The sequence below is a fragment of the Gobius niger genome, assembly GCF_951799975.1.
Source record: "Gobius niger genome assembly, chromosome: 15".
NCBI classification, from domain to species: domain Eukaryota; kingdom Metazoa; phylum Chordata; class Actinopteri; order Gobiiformes; family Gobiidae; genus Gobius; species Gobius niger.
In genome coordinates this window covers 7,361,512-7,379,338 of record NC_136866.1, presented here as the reverse complement: position 1 = coordinate 7,379,338, position 17,827 = coordinate 7,361,512, and positions in this window count along the sequence as shown.

Sequence of the window (17,827 nt, the reverse complement as noted above, 5' to 3'; positions counted from 1 at the left end):
CCAAAAACAAGATGGACAGACACCGCCACAGAGAAGCTGGAGCGACAACCAGATGTATGTGCACGTCAACCTGCCACCTTCAACTCCCTTTAACCCAACCATTTGCACTCTCCCCCTCTTCCTCATCTTCTCCTCTTCTCCAACACTGGACACTTTCCAATAACAAAACACTCGTATGATATAAGACACTTCAGTGTTTTCAGATTAAAAGCATTTATGTCTTAAAGGTATAGCGGAGGATGTTCTATTTCCGGGTGGATCATCAAGACGATTGGTCCTCCTAATTGTCAATCATTCTGGTGATATGCCTACGTAAGGCCGTCGTGCGTGCTCGCCCCTTGTTAATTTCTGCGCATGCGCACTTTCAGACCTATGTGAGTTCCGCTGTAGCCATTCATTGCTGCTCGCAGAACGCACCGAGTCGTTTGAAAATGGCAGAGGGTCACAAGAGAAAAAGTGTCTTCGAAGTGTATCAGAAGAAGAGAAAGGCTTCAGAAGAGAGAAACAAGACCAGAATGTTTTTGGGAGATTCTTCCCCCTCAGAGGCAGGTAGAGCGTTGCGCATGCGCATTTTTTTTAAAAAGTGGAGAGGTTCTTTCCTAAAATTCGGGAAAATATTCCTGTATACCTTTAAAGCAGAACTAGGTAACGTATTTTCCTTAATAAATCCTTTCCGTAGTCCCTCTGGGGGTAATACAAGTATTAATGGGATGATTGGGGGGTCTTTCCCCCTGGTGTCTCTGTCCAGAAAACCACAATTGCAGCTTCACTCCCTACAGGTCGCAGTCACCAATACACACTAATAGAATCACGAAGAAGAAGCTTACAGGCTAACGGGCAAAGCTAACTGCGGGCTAGCGCTTAAACAATATTTACAGCCAAGTTTGAGTGAAAAAAAAGATCTCCATTGTGTAATTGGATGTACAATATCCCTCTCTCCCTTTGTCTTTTCTGTCAGTGTAGTATTTACTCTCACGGACAATTAATGAGGAAAAAAACGCAACATGCTACGACACCTGCAGTGGCGCTTTTGGCCTCTAGGTGCATGAGTTTCTTCTGCTTTAAAGCATACATTATGAAATAAATGTTTACTGAATGGTTTATGATCACCAAACAAACTTAAAAAAAAAAAAAGGCAATGAGATGTTGTGACGTTTCACCTGATTTTACTGCTCTAAAAATAGTCAAAGTACTTGAGAATGACTTGATCTCGACAGCTTATTTACTTGAAAAGGAAACCAGGAAATGGAAGACTTTACGATGAATTTCGAAGACATACACAATGCTTTGGAGTCAGCAGGAGTCAGAGTGCCAGTATTAGCCGACAAAGGAACAAAGCTATGATAGAAGAATGGGTTTCTGCTATAAGCGAGAAAGAGAGGAAAGTGTTTTTTTTTTTCTCTTTTCTTTTTCTTTTCTCATCTTTGAGGCTGAGCTCCACTGAGGCCAATGATCCAGCGAGCTGCACGGGAATGCCAGGATAATCCGTGCCTCTCGGAGCCGTCACCGCTGCGACGGAGGGAAGGGACCAGGGGCTGGAGCGAGGGCCAATGGGGAGACAGGGCAATAAGGACTGGCTTAATTCACTTCTGCAGTCGTAGGGGTCTGCAGAAAGCCAACACATGGCTGACGGGCTGAGGGTTCATCTGGTGATATTGTTTTGGGTAGAATTAATTGCACATGGATAAAACAAAATGTATATCATAACTGTCATACAGAAAGGCAAACATTATGAACAGTATTTATTATTTAGTCTGTATATAGTATCTCACATCTCGCTAATTACTCCTGGCAGCTTTAAAAGACACATTTCCAGCTGCTTCACACAATTACAGCTTCAAGTTAGCACCTTTGACTCGTGCACTACAGTATGCCAAGTCTCAAGTAATCCCTACAGAGTCCTATCTGCCCTTGCGTGATCAAAGTTATACCAAAGCCAATGGCCAATGGGGACACTTCTCTTTTAATGATCCCATTCATTTACCCTCTTATCTCCTCGGTGACTTCTGGAACACTATTTGCCGTGGCTATAACAATCGTAAAAGAAGCAGATGATCAATCCTAATTGGTTTCTTCAGAGCCACTGTCCACTGTTTGTGAAAGCGAGGGTTATCTAGTGCCTCGGCCTCCTAATGAACTATTCAGCCGTCCAAAGGTCACAGTCCTCACGAGTCACACATGCCATCAACATGGGCATAAACACATCGAGACTGATCAAACGGGCTTTGTGCTCCATGTGCAGCTCCAATGTGCAAAATTAGACTGGGAAAAGGATTGTTCACTCTCTGGTCTATTCTTTACCATCTATAGTTTAGTTTAATGCTATACACATGCCCTCAAAGACACACAATCACACTGATACAGATAGTGAAGTGCAGAGGGGACCTGACGTACAGAGAGCAAATGCAATAACATTTTCTGATTATTAAGATTCTATTCTATTCTGATAAACTCACAGATTGAGACAAATGTGAGCCGAGATATCAGTCGTATCAATCCCACTGGAAGTGACAAATGCACTAACAACCCAGTGCACCTCATTGTCTGCGCGCCCACAGAAAGGCACAAACATCACAAATTTGAGCCTGCATTTGCACCAACCAAATGTTCGCCGAGCTTTTACAGGATGACGTGGGCGTAAAAATGCTAATCGTACAGCGAAATGCTAATTGCGCAGCATAATGTCCTCCATATTCCTCAAGTTGTTTTGCCATATGCTGAGTGTGGAGCGCAGACGTTCCTGCAGCCTCTCACTCACACACGCGTGCTCACACACAGAAAATGACACAAAAAAAGATAGAAATCCACCGCCGAGCAGCGAGAGTGTGGCGAGAGAAATCACATCAAAGATAGAAGCTGCTGATATCGAGGAGGGGAGCGTGGTTGGGTCTAGACTCGGGAGGGGAGTGCAAGGCTGCGGTGGGCTGTGGGACGAAGCGGCTTGTTCAAAGAAAGAAACAGGCCACAGCCCTTTCCACTTGGGCGGCGGAGATAAGGATTTGATCTAAAGGAAACAGAGAGAGGGAGAGAAAGAGAAAGACGTTCCCAGATCTTTGTCCATGCTGCAGGAAGAGGGGGATCCTCCATCAGAAGCCACACAGACTCTCCAGTCCACAGGAGTTAATGTAATGGTTGAGTGAGAGACGCACTAGGCGCTAACGGCACAACCGGCAAACAGGTTTTCCAACACTGCAGAAGAAGATCTAGCAATATTGCTTCACTCAGAGAAGCTTTTTTTTTTCTGTTCACGCTGCCTGCCTTCAATATTTCCTATCTACTTCTTTCCTTTTGGATGCTCTCTGTCTCTGTACTGTGTGGTATAATCCAAGCAAATTTGACCAATACTAAATAATGCAAAATGGAAGTCATGTTGATGAGTTTCAATGTTTTATGCTAGATGGCCTTCCAGAGCTTCTAGGAGTTGATTCTTTTTACCCCCAGTAATAATTAGAAGAGCTATTCTTAACATTATTCAAGCTTAAAGCAGAACTAAGTAACTCATGCCCCTAGAGGCCATAAGCGCCACTGCAGGTGTCGTGGCATGTTGCGTTTTTTTTATTTTTTTATTTGTCCGTGAGAGAGAGATATTGTACGTCCAATTACACAATGAAGACAATTTTTTTCACTCAAACTTGGCTATAAATACTGCTTAAGTGGTGCTAGCCCGCAGTTAGCTTTCGGGATGTATTGGGGCCTCCGACCCGGTGCAGGCAAAATTGCAAGCATGGTTTTTTAGCCAGAGACAAAGGGGTATGAAACCCCAATCATCCCATTAACACTTGTATTACCCCCCAGAGGGACTACGAAAAGGATTTATTAAGGTAAACAAGTTACTTAGTTACTTTTTCTACGTACAAATACATAAACAAAGAGAATGAATGCCTATTTTCTAATATTCTACGTTACAGCCATACAGCATTTGCACATTGTGTAAACCATTCAAGACCAAGAGCCGTTCTTTATAGAATGCACAGCGTATCCATTAAGAATGAACAGAGCCCGCTATTCACTTTTTTATTCATACAAATGTGACTCACAGGTGGAGATTAAATTATGGAAGGATGAATTTTGACCAAGGCCGAGAAATGTATAGGTTTAAATTATTGCAACATGGTGAGTGTGAGAGCAGAGAATAGGTGCAGCCAATAAAACAAACGTAAAAAAGTATTTTTAATTTTAATTTGCTTGATTCTAAAAAACAGTTAAAAACGATCAATAGACTTAAAAACAGGGCTTATCCAAATGGCACTAAATTAAATCTAAAGTAAAGTTAAAGGCGGGCATTATCCACAATGACCCCCTTGCTCTTGTGACGGGGCTATGCCGGGCGGCCAGGGCTCGAACGTCCACGTCTCACTCGCTCCCTTCGCACCATGGTCCCTGGTCTCAGTCCGACAAACGAGGCTCCCCATCTCGCTCTCCCCCACGAGCCGCTCTTTGTCTGACCCGTCACCTAGGACCTGTTTGCCATGGGAGAGCCTACCAGGGGCACGAAGTCCCCGACAATATAGCCCCCAGGATCATTCGGACACTCAAACCCCTCCACCACGTTAAGGTGGCGGTTCCCTATACGAAAGTTCATTCATAAAACAAAATGCATGCAAACGAAAAAAACAAAACTACAGATTTAATCTTGTGCCAGGTCACCTTCTCACACATACATCTATTGTTTCCTTCATTTGACTCATTCTCCAATGTATCATCTCAATGCAGCAATATGCCCACCTAAAACCCCGCTCTTTCCATGTAATATAATATGGCTGCACCTATACCACAAAAAGCAAACACTTCAATCTTATCATTCAGTCTAGATTTATAACAACTATGCATTATGGGATGTCTCTTTGACGGGCCTCACAGGAAATTGCAAACAAAACACAAGTAGACTATACGTAATTTGTGTTCCTCCATAATATACACCAGACGTCTTGCTGCTGCGTTTGTGTCCCTTTTAAATTAAATTATGGATCATGAATAAAAATGCATTTCTTACATATATACGCAGCCATAAACCGAAGTAGTGACAAGTGATGTGCGCTTATTAAATCAGTAAAAACAGAATCAAAGGTAGAGTTTGTCTTAATAAAGAGTCTGGAGATGACAGGCAGCGACACAAACACAGGCAGTGATTTGGTTAGTCCTCTTTTGTGCTAAATCTCTTTGATGATTTATTATTATTTACCTCTGGTTCCCGCCGCTCCGTCCATCTGCCTTTCTACCTCTCCAAATGCACCCTCAATTGTTCAAGGCTTCACTGGTTATTACCAAAGAGAGTTGACTTTGAAATGTGAAGACAGCCGTTCTTGATACAAATGGCTGACGTTTCGAGATTCAGACCATTTGCCTGGTGACTGGCAGCAACCTTTAACCCCTGTGCCGGTTTGTGTACAGAGTTTTGGAAAATCTGATGTTACCATGGAGATCCGGCATGTTTATGTGTGCTACCATATATTTTCCATTGACTAACGTTAGCTAAAAACAGCATAAAATACATGTGTCCAAGTGTTATAATGTGAACAGTAACAGTATTTTACCTTTTTAAATCTCCATTGGCCCCTCCTGGAACCGCCACCTTAACGTGGTGGAGGGGTTTGAGCGCCCGAGTGATCCAGGGAGTTCTGTTATCGGGGGCTTCGTGCCCCTGGTAGGGTCTCCCATGGCAAACAGGTCCTATAGGTGACGGGTCAGACGAAGAGCGGTTCAGAAGCCCCTTATGAGAGACCAACAGGCCCTGTTTGAACCATGAGGCCGTCCTTCTGTGGACCCACCACCTGCAGGAGGAGCCATAAGGGGCTGGTGCAGTGTGATTTGGGCAGCTCCAACAGCTGCCCCCACGACCCGGAAACGGAAAAAGTGGAAGAAAATGGATGGATGGATGGATAGATGGATGGATGGATGGATGGATGGATGGATGGATGGATGGATGGATGGATGGATGGATGGATGGATGGATGGATGGATGGATGGATGGATGGATGGATGGAAATCTCCATTGGTTTATTATTGAGTTTTAAGCGTGTGTATCGTTTTACGTAATAAATTAAATCAGACACAAGCATTTATTTTCATAACATTTTAGTGACTTTGCCTGAGGGACATCACCAGCTCATCACCATATAGTATTCACTTATAATAAAGATGTTGCTGCTTTGCTTTGACAACAGACCGCAAAGGGTTCAATTATGCTCCCAAAGCTTTATTTTGGTAGCCCACAGCAAGCATAACATTAGCATCGCAATAACATAGCACTTCAGGTTGAGTTTTAGGAACATGGTGTCACTGGCATGATTGTTTATTTGTCAGCGGTTTTGCTAAAGTTTAGTTGCGCTTGTAGCGGTAGCAGCGTAAGCAGGAATGTGTGCCGTGAAGGCTTGAACGAGACAAACAAAGCAGATCACGTTTTTCCTTTTCCTGTATCCTAAAATCTTACTGTACTCGTTACAGTATGATGCTAGGAAACAGAATCTTGATCGGGTTACACTGTTACTGAATCTAGACAAAGGGAAGAAAAGAAAAGTTTAGTTTGGCATGCAGTTTCTATTAATCCTTGCATCATTCTTTTCAAAAAAAAATCTAGACCATGTTTATACCTACGGCAGGCCTACTGGGACATACTGTAATCTATGAGCAAATCCAGTGAATGTAGGTCAGACAGAGTTGCTTAAAATTGCCTAAAACAACAGCTCTCTTGAATACATTTACATAACTGCACCCAAAACGAGATCATTATTGAAGTACTAATGTATCAAAGAATAAATAAAAGCGTCCCAAATTGATTTATTTCAACTTCACGCCAAAACGACTGTGGTTTAGGTTGAATCCATTCTCTCACACGAGGTATCAATTAGCTGTAGTGGAGGAGGACGTTCACTTCACTCGTCACAGTCGGGTCTCAGTTGTGTTTGTTTTCAGAAAGTCCCATGGGCTTTGAGCTGCGTCTCTTCATCTCAAAAGTGTTTACGGCTTCATCACGTTTTATCACGAGACATTATTCCTTGCACTGCTGAGAAAGTGATTAAATTAAGTCTGTCAGACACACTTCTCATTTAAACGATCAGTACATCGTGTGCAGTCAGCTCATGAGTGGTTTTACGAAATCCTTGGTTTAAAAAAATGAAATGTCTAGATGTTGGATTAAAGCAGATTTAGCATACTGCTTTCTGAAATCTTTTTTGCAAGGTCGTTCACATTTTTGATTAGATGCAACATGAATCCTGTCTGAACAAATGAGTTACCAAAGTGACCCGAATGTGCTGTTTTTTTTTTTTGCGGATGTAAACATAGATCAAAACATGGTGCTGTGTATCTGGCTATGTTAAATGGGTTGTGCAGAACCAATACATTTACAACCTGGGTAGTTTTTGCCTTGTTCGCTTATTTATCGGGGAGGAGCTTTAGTGTCTCTACTGATTTGTTGTGCGGCGTTCCCCAGGGCTCAGTTTTGGGCCTGATTTTGTTTTTACTTTATGTCCTTCCATTTGTAAAAAATATTCAGAGCTTTGATGCTGTTTTAATTTTCAAACTACAACAGCCTCCCCATCTCAAAAAGACATGATCATGCTGATGTACCAAATACGTTTGTTAAGTGTCACGACTTCTGCTTCCAGGTCCAAACAGATCGGCAAATATGTGGAAAAAAACACATAAAAAAACCTCTTAAAAACAACAATCAATTCATCAATTTTGAACCTACTTATTTCTGAGACTCATTTGCCAAAAATTCTGCACCTACTGCTTAAAAGTTAACATTTACTAAAGTCACCACTTCCGGGTTTAGCCGAGCTGTGGCGCAGACTCGGACGTTAACCCGGATGTAGTGATTTTGGTAAATATTACCTTTGTAGTAGCCTGGCCTCAGCCATCCGTAAACTCCGGTCAAATATCATTTCCCTACATGTACGTCTGGGCTTGATCTCAGTGGCTGCGTTACATCGGTTGACTTTCTTCCTACCATTCAGCGAGCGGGAGGGGCGGGGCTTGTAGGTGACGTCAAGCATTTGCGCCGATTTGCAGGTTGTAGTTTGGCAGTGGCGGCGGATACGAAAGAAATGGAAGCTCTTCAATCCGTCCTTGCTCGGCTCCCAAATATCCACAAATTAAAATTGACGCCTTGGAATGTGCAAGAAATGCCCCTAAGAGTTCTGATGGCTGCTTCACTCACTCGGGCACATTACATACATCACGACCAAACGCTAGCGAGAATCAGATCCAATCGTTTCAAAGGAGTTCACCCCTCCAAACCTGATAACGGAGCTCAATTGTGAAGTTCCAGACCCTTGTACGAAACACAGTAAGTACGAGGGTATAGTAAAACCAGGCCTTTATAGCAGTAGGTACAGCATTTTTGGCTAATGGGCCTGATAAATAAGTATGTTCAGTAACTCTCTGTTGAGCTTGAGAAATATTGCCTGTGGTATTGAAGAGTTTTTCTCTAGTTTCTCGCACTTCTGCCGGTCTAAGCGGACCCGGGAGTAGAGCTGTGACGTCATCACTTAAAGACGGGGTATTATGCTTTTTTTCAATCACATAGCACCAGTCTATAGCACACTACAATGATGTCTGTAAATGCAGTCAATTAGAATAACTGCCTTGTATAAAATTGCTCTCTCAAAATGGCTGTAGCGAATGTCTGTCTCTTTAAGAACCTCTGACCCTTCCCGACACGCCCCCTCCACACGCTGTCAGTGGCATCAGTGGGGAGGGGCTTCTGCTGAGGAGCAGTGGTTGGTTACTCGGCTGGTGACGAAAGCTCGGAGGCGTCTCCAGGAGGTGGGGGCGTTCCTAGGAGGACTCAGGCAAACCTATCTCTAAAATGGCTGCCATCAGAGTTTTTACAGATTACTCAAAAATACGTGAATGTGCCATGGCAACACTTCAGGCATGTTTTAATGAGGGAGTGACATAATGACATGATGTAAAGCTTGAAAAAGTCGATTTTGCATAATACCCCCCCTTTAACAAAGTATAACCTTGAGCCTTAATGAGCAGAAACAGGGTTAGGGTAAACATCGGGGTTGAGCTAATGACAGGTCTAATCCCGCCCCACAGGATGAACCTAATCCAGTTTTCACACCTCGAGAAACTTGGAACTAAAAACAAATCCGGCCCAACTGAGAGCTAACACAAGCGAATAACTTATAAGCTAAACTTTCAACTTAATGAAAACTTCATATTTTCTCTGTTTTGTCAAGGATAATTTCATGACACTCCACTCACTGATGAGCCCTGTGTCCTCACATCCTCTGCTCTCTATGCGTCTCTGTTTGCGCTCCCTGATGTGTAAGTAACAAATGGTAAAAGCCCTCTGCTCATTCCCACATAATTGCCTCTAATAGCTGCGGCTCCTCGTGACCTATAAAACTTTGCCTGCTTTTGTTTGAGTTTGACAGAGGTCTCGCCAACGCGGTCAGGATCCTTAACCCACCGAAAGCTCAGTATGTACAAGAATTTGTGTTTTGTCTCCTTCACGGTGCAACCTCTGTACACCTACTACAGAGTCTGTGCATATGCGATATCTTCGCCTGATCCCTAAGCTTTCATAAATAAAATCAGCTTTCTATTTACATGAGGAAATGGAAAGATTTATCTGCAAAGCAACACCGAAAAAGCCCGACAGAATCCCCAGGTGAAAGCAACATCGGGGGTGGCTTCAACACCATCGCAGTCAATTATTTGATATAATGAAAAATATTTATATGGAAGATGATACGTTTTACAGTTGTGGGGCATATAGGCTTAAGGATTGTGCATTCTGTCGCGTGGGTGGTTGCGGCGATAATTGGGTTTTGATTGAAAAGCCCTCGAACCCAAACAAAACAGACCGGCTTTTTGAAAAATGTAGCGCACAGAAAATGCAAGAAGACAGATGGGGGAAATAAACGGGTGCGGCCGCATTTAGGAGAAAGGTGACGTGCATTAAAAATCATTAGAATGCGGTCAGCGGCAAGTCATCTGTTACGAATATGACAAAACAAAGCAGAATAAGAAGAAGACGCAAATGAGGTATGGCATTAAGACTGATGAAGAGCAGCGCCAGGACAAGGCTAAAGGCTCATATCATTAACAAACGTGTGATGGATGGGACGGCGATGAGGAAGATGAAGCTGTGTTTAAATGCATACAAACATGAAGGGATTAGCTACTACGATTCAGGTCAAATTTATCATTAGTCTTATCCTGCTGTCTGCACTTAACATCAAATCAAAGTGGAAACCGACAGCTAGAAGGCGCAGTGACGCGAGAATATTTTTTCAAACATCAGAGCTCAACACTGATTTATGACGGACTTGCACGACTGACTCTCAAAATGAAAGAAAGTCAACAAATGCTTGTAAAAATGGCCGTAATTACAGCCAACTCATTTACCAAACCGGGGCCTCTGCAGCGTAAGGTCAGACACATTTAAATGCAAATGCAAAATGGCTGGCGACTGGTGTAAGTTTCGGTTTTAATTCGGCTTTTTGCCTCGGAGCGTCCCGTGAGTGACGCCCTGGCTGCAAATGGGAGATTAGTGATGTCTCATTGTCCCAGGCCTTTCTCACTGTCATGGCCCAGTTCAAGAGAAACACAATCACGCCGCATTTTCTCGGTTGTAATTGTGAGAATGGTGAATAACAACCTGAGGCTTTTAGTCACAGCATTGCTTGGATCCCTTTACTGGAAACTGGCATCAGGCACAAGAAGTATTATAAGCCTCTATGTATGTTTTGTGTAACAGGGATATTTTTTCCATCCCACACTTTATCGACAAATTAATTGGAATCTTCCTTTTAACTCTTCACCTTCATTCAGGTGTTAAAAAATAGTATTAGTTTCTTTTTGATTCATGTTTTTATCATGTAGATGTGTATAGAAACTAAAGTAAATCAACCTTTGATCCTGTTCAAACACAAAACCCCATTGTTGCCAGCAGCAATGGAAGACCATGAACAAGATGTAAAGATGAAATTGCAATTAGCTGTCCAGCCGCTGGCCTAATGGATGCTTTGAAATCCTAAGCAGCCCAATCGCTCACTCGTTACTTTCTTTTCCATAATTAGACATGATTAAAAATCATAGACACACTGACCTATGACTCCTATGACTATATAACTCCAGCACTGTACACAGCCACGAAACATTCAGTAGCACAAATGAATAAAAAACATCCGTTTAAAGTGCGCAACCCCTTCTTTAACACTTTCCAAACAAACCCACACATTGTTTTGCACAAGCAGCACCATGAGGCAATGTCTGCAGGGATTTCAGAGAGACACCACGGGCCTGAGCCAGCTGAACTTTCTGTCAGATGGGAGCTCCCGTAATGAAATTGCATATGCATATAGAAGCATAGGGCACAAACACCCTGAACTGACAGCAGAGCAGCAGAAAGCATGACAGGCGCAGCGCAGATGGGAAAAATCACAAAGGAGAAAATAGGATCCTGAAAGAAAGGAGAAAAGCGCAATTGGAGACCGCTGTGTCCTTGTACAGATGTATAGAAAAATGTGTAAATTCTCTGAGGTGAAACGGTATACATATTGATGGACACTGAATAGGCCTGTAAGTTTTAGAATCATGACTGAATTCACTGCTTCTATAGTATTTATTTAATGTAAATACCATATAAGGATGCACATAGTTACAACTTCCTTACAACCCGAAGAGCAGTTACATACACATACAGTATTCCCCCCTTTGTCACAGTTTACCTTCACGACTTTGTTAAAAATTATTCATATATGAAGAAACTGGAAGGAGGAAGGAGTTATGGGTAAAATATAGTAAAATATGCATTAATTTCCCAAGAGTCCACCTCTACATGCAGTTTTTTTTTAGCCAAGGGCCATGTTGCAGGGTCAGCAGTCTGAGCAGAGATGCCCAGACTTCCCTATCGACACACACTTCCAGCTCTTCCTGGGGCATCCTGAAGCATTTCCAGGCCAGCTCAGAGACATAGTCCCTAGGTCTTCCTTGGGGCCGCCTCCCTGTGGGACATTCCCAGGAACAGATGCCCGAGCCACGTCAGCTGGCTCCTCCTGGACTCTCAGTCTCCAACGACCTGAAGAGGGCAAGCCACCTCTTTTGTGAGGAGAACCATGGCCATTTCCAGGTCCACAAATCACATGTGGACTGGTTGGGTGAACTCCCATGAACCCTCAATGGAACCCTAATAGAGAGTATTGAGCTGGTCCAGTGTTCCATGATCAGAACACCACAGTGCTTCTCCTGATTATGAGGTTTGAATATCGGTGGGATTCTCCTTTCCTTGCCGGGGAGGCTGAGGAGTGTGATCCCCTGTAGTACAACACATCCTCCGGTCTTAAACAGGGAGGGACCACCACCTTGATCCGCCAATCCAGAGGCACTGTCCCCAACTGCCACGCAATGTTGCAGAGACGAGTCAGCCAAGACAGTCCAACAACATCTCGACACTTCTGGCACTCAGGACGGACCTCTTTCACCCCTGGAGCCCTGGAGCCCGGTTAGGGGGTGGCCACCGCAACAAGCACCGGAGACCTCGCGACCCCAGCTATGAGCTGTTGCATTGACAACATGGACTGTTTTCAATGAATATACAAAGCATAGTGGCCAAGTGGCTCGCACTGTTGCCTCACTGCAAGAAAGTCCTATGACTCCTGGGATGGTGGGGTCTTTTTGTGTGGCGTGCACATGTTCATGGCGCACAAGGTGAGTTTCTTCCTGATTCTGGCTCAAGATGTGGAGGTGCGTCTCCGGAGGACTTGTCAGGAGACCATTTCTCCTGCGATTGCTCTGAGGCACTGGCGGAAAGATGAGTCAAGAGCAGAGGACGCATTTCTCTATGGGGACAATAAAGTCCACAAATATACAAATAAAAACCCTTTTTCTTTTTCAGCGCTGAATAATCGTTCCATTTGTTATGATTTTAAATAGACAAAAACACTTTCTTTCAACCTAATGCGTGCCCTGGTGGTGGCGTGACATAAAGCATTGCTCCTGTTTGAGCTCAGTTACTGTTTTCTTTATGCACGCTTGTTTCAAAGGGTTTATAGCAGGTGCCACGGCAGGTGCGGACCGCGGGAAGTGGCTTTTAACGGGAACATTTGCTCCAGCTAATGGCCACCATCAACAACAACAACAGCTACAGAACAGGACGATCAGCCACTGTGTATTCACTGGGAATTAGTTAATGATAGAAATGAGATTGTATGAATTAATATGTTACAATCTTTAGTTTGCTTGATAAGGTTTTATACTTAACTACATTTTAAGATGCATCAATGCCAATGAAACAACCTGTTAGAAGCCGAGACATTTTTATATCCTTTCCATTCCTTTTCTGCACAACTTAACACTCTAAAAAGGAATCACCACATTTTGAGTAAATTATAAAAAACTTCATCTTGTTTTTGTAACATGTTTGCATTAACCTTGTACACTACACCTATCTAACAAAGCTGTGAATATTTGAAAAACAAAACAAACTTTATTTTCATGTTCTTGTCTGTATAAACCAAGATTCAGCCTTTTCGTTCCCTCCAACACTGTTTTTTTTTTTTCCACCTCTATTCTCACATTTAACAAAGACTTTCTGAGACGGCGGATGGGGAATTGAGACAGAATTGTGCTAGGAAAAAGCCGCAAGAAGAAAAAAAAAAAGAAAAACCCTCATGAAACTGAATGATGCTGCCGGCATATTTTTCAAGTGCATTCAGGAGAAATGGGCGATAGTTGAGGGAAGAAATGGGAAGTGGCGGCATGGTAGGAGTTTTGGAGGAGTTTAAAAAGGGGGAGAATTCTGAAGAATGCCAGACTGACACACTCAAGACTGTGGAAATGGCGAGCCTGTTTGGTTTCAGAGAACACACTATACGGCAAGATTACTGACTCAAAATGTCAGCGCAGGGAGGGAACATATACCCAGGCTGGGAAAGAGATTGAAGACGCAGGAGGGAGAGAACGGTATATGCTTTTCATGAACAACGTGAGAGGACACATGAGCAAAACAGACTTCAGTGAGTTTTCAATTATCAAAAAGATGACTGAAACCAAGTTACAACGTCAGTGTTTAGATTATTACAATTCAAGAGACTGATAGGATTTATTATAAGGCAGCTATTAGCATAAATTTTCTCTCTCTCTTCAGAAAAATGGGGAAAAAATTATGGACCAACAGCATTTTTTTCAGTTCCTGCTTTTGATACTTTCATTTATTCGATACAGGTAGTAACTAAACTTTTTCCCCGAGACCAAACCGGTATCGTTTAAAGGTATCCAGCCGTACTTATGATGTCTTGAAATTGAGGTATGTGTAAGATTGAATGGTTTTCTTGTTGAATACAATATTCTCCTCTTCAGCACTAAAACAAACTGTCAAGAAAGACTTGGGTCACTCAAAAAACCCACTCACACTCTTGTTCATACACACACAGAGAGAAAGCAAGGTGAGTCAAGGATTTTTTCCAAGGACACGACGGCCTCACTGTCAGGAGCCGGGATCGATCCACTGCCCTTTGGATCAGTTGACAAACGCTGTAGCGACAGTGCAAGAGTGAGTAGAAATTGCCTGATACTGAACTCAAGCAAGCAAAACCATCATCATTTAATAAAGGAAGATTCCAAAAGGAGAATAATGTGTCTTTTCCTGGGGGCACAACACAGGAGGTAGTGGTGCCGAGTATTCCATGGTGAGTGAGTATACTGTAGCAAATGTCTGAATAAACATTGAGCTGAATTGGACAGAAGTATGATCAATCTGAATACCGAAGATACACAAGACCTACTTACAACACATTGCGTGCAAGTCTGTCAGTTTTAGAAAACCAAAGAGGTGGTTTATAATTTGTGTTTGTGGAGTCTGTTCAGCCTTTAGCGTTTTTAAAGCGGTTACGTGAAGCCCAGGGGAGAAGACCAGCCCCTGTTCTATCTGTGTCTAGAATAAATATCTGTTCAGGCTCTTCACTTCTGACCTCCAACTGACGGAGCGGCCATTTTTACCCCACTCACTGGGACGAGCCTCTCACGCTGTCCTACATTTACTGACCTTTCCAGTGGAGGACCAAGCCAGAAATGGGACACGCTCATATACAGAAATTCTGGACGGCTGAGAGCAGAGAAGTGCACAGTAAAGATTATAATATAATCTATATTATAGATTATACTTCTGCCATTTATAGAGCTTATCTCAAAATACATAGAATTATCCAACTAATCAGTAGCTATCAAGGTCATGGCCAGACCAAAAACATGCAAGCTTATTGGATTGGATTTATGACTGTTCATAGTCATAATATCATTAAAACACTTGTGGTCTTTTCCCCCCAATAAACATTATAGTAGGCCTGTCACATTTTTTTTAAATAATCGATAAATAATCTCTAAAAATATCCCGATTAACGATATTATTGATTATTTCATCTACATTATTCTAGTGAAATCTTTCCTGACAAACATGTTCTCCTGTGTTAAATTAAACCTGCTTAGAATTAAATGTAAATTAAATGTATGGATTCAGATAATACTTTAGGCTACATACTGGTGACGTTGCATTTGATAAAGTCTTGAAGAAAAGTTGACCATAGACTCATTAATCTATTCATTTATTCATCACTCTTGGGTAATGAAGAAATCTTCAACGTTTTAATCCAGTCTTGTCTTCAAGCTGAAATAGGAAATGACAACATCGTTAACATTTACAATTCTTTAAATAAGTGAAGAAACACACTCCTCAATGTCAATTAAAACCTTTTCAATAATATTTCATACTCACTCTTTGTTTCGAAGCCAAAGGACCAGTGATCTTTGGCGCATCTGTGTCGATTTCTGGCTTTGCTGCTTCAACCTTTGAAAATCCACAACAATCTAATGTTATATGTTGTCACAAGTACCTATTAGTTAGATATTACTTCACAAACTTTCTGTCTGTGTAGCGCATATGCAGCTTTGTCCCATTTCTGCTGCAGAAATTTGTTTGCACAAGGAATCAGTGGCTGATAATTTTGATGTGCCTTGGTCTGTAAAAATAAGAGATAATTAATAAAAAAGTATAAAATATCATTTTGGTACACATAACTGGCTATATTTTCATTTCCAGTGCATCTTTAAGCATAGCCCTTGGAATTGTGGAGTCAAAACAAAAATAATTCTGGGAATAAAAAGTAAGTAGTAAGTAGTTTAAAAATGCAGACCGAGCTCTAGCTTGGTAATATCGGGCTATGTGTCCAGGTTGCGAGCACTTGTTGCAGATAGGATTACCCTGCTCGTCATATTTGTTTGAGTTAAAACGAGGCCTGAAACCCCCCCGGGTTGTAGGTTGGTAATCAGAATCTGAGACACGGGTTTGGGTTAATTCAGCTCTAACTTCTTTTATTAGTGACCGGGACAGTTCATTAAACTGGTTTGTTTTATGTTTGGTCATTTCCTCTTTCAGCTCCATCTTAATTTGCTCCAAATCTTTCACATTAGGTTTATTTGCGTAATTTTCCCCTCTAGCAGTAAAACATTGTATAAGTCCAGCAGCTTCCCCATAAGCCTGTTCTCTCAAAACAAGTTCATTTTTGATAGAATCAAAAGTCAGTGTGTCATCAATTAAAATCTCTAAGTCCTTCCACAAGTTGGTCTCGAAGCAAAACGTCATCATTGCCAATGCCCCTCGAGTCTTTCTTTTTGAGACGTTGGAAACATTCCTGCAGTCTCAGAGCAAATGAGCCAACATCTTCATGTGATTCTTGACGAGCGTTGAAAAACTGGGAGCGTAGGACGGAGGCAGTGGTTCGATCCCCATACACTTTTTCCAATTCATTAAAAATCAGTTGTGCAGTACTGCGTCTTTCTCTTGGCAAAATTAAAATTTCCCTCTTTGCTTTCCCCTCCAAGCAACAAAGAGTTAACTCTGCCCTGTAGTCTTGTGGTATCCCCTGCAGTACAAACATTGTTTCCAAGTTACTTCTCCACTCCCCCAAGCCGATTTCAGAGTCTTTGCCTTTACATTTACTATTGACCATGTTGAGCATGGGAAACATTGCAACAGGTCTGAAGGCTGCCCCATGATTTTCACCGGAAGTGGAGGCCTCCCTGTTTTGAGATGGATCAGTCTCAGGCATGGCTCCTTGTACTTTCTGGTGATCCTGCCAACAACGCCAAGTTGTAACGCCCCCATGGGTCGATCACCAGGGTACAAGGAGATCAAGACCAAGAGAAAGTTTTAGGTTTGTTTATTTCATAAAATCACCACTATTAAAATCGAGGAGCAGGTTAGGCAGATGTTGTTCAGCTGGTGCCCGGAGGAGTAGGAAGAGCTTGGTGGAATGATTGGGCCAGTCGGTTTGGGGGTCCAGGCTTTGGTCGGCATTGTGGGGCTCTGCAGTGTAACGGCTGGCACAGCTGGTGTGGTGCTTGGTCCCCAGTGTGCCCCAGTTGGTCCTTGCAGAGGAGCCGACTCGTTGACAGCCTGGACGACCCTGAACGCCAAGGGAGACAAGAGTGTGAGAGCGCGCCAACAAAATAGCTTTCTTTGACCTTAAATTTAACATTTACATGAACAATACACAACAATGAACAACAGGTTGTAACTTATAGTTCATCTAATAACTGCTTGAAATAACAAATGAGTAAATGTATAAATAACTTTGCTTGTCAAAAGTTTTATTTCTCACTGAAAATCTCTGTCTTGACTGTTTGGTTCACTTTTAATGTGGTAACAACAGGTACGAGGTGCAATTAATGCCAATATACACACAGTTCACAAACAGAAGGCATTGTGTTAGCATGTAGCTCCTTACCACTTTTTAATGAGCAAAAATGCGGTGAAACTTGATATAACTAAACACTATACAACTGTGAATGACACCTCAAGGCGAAGAATCAA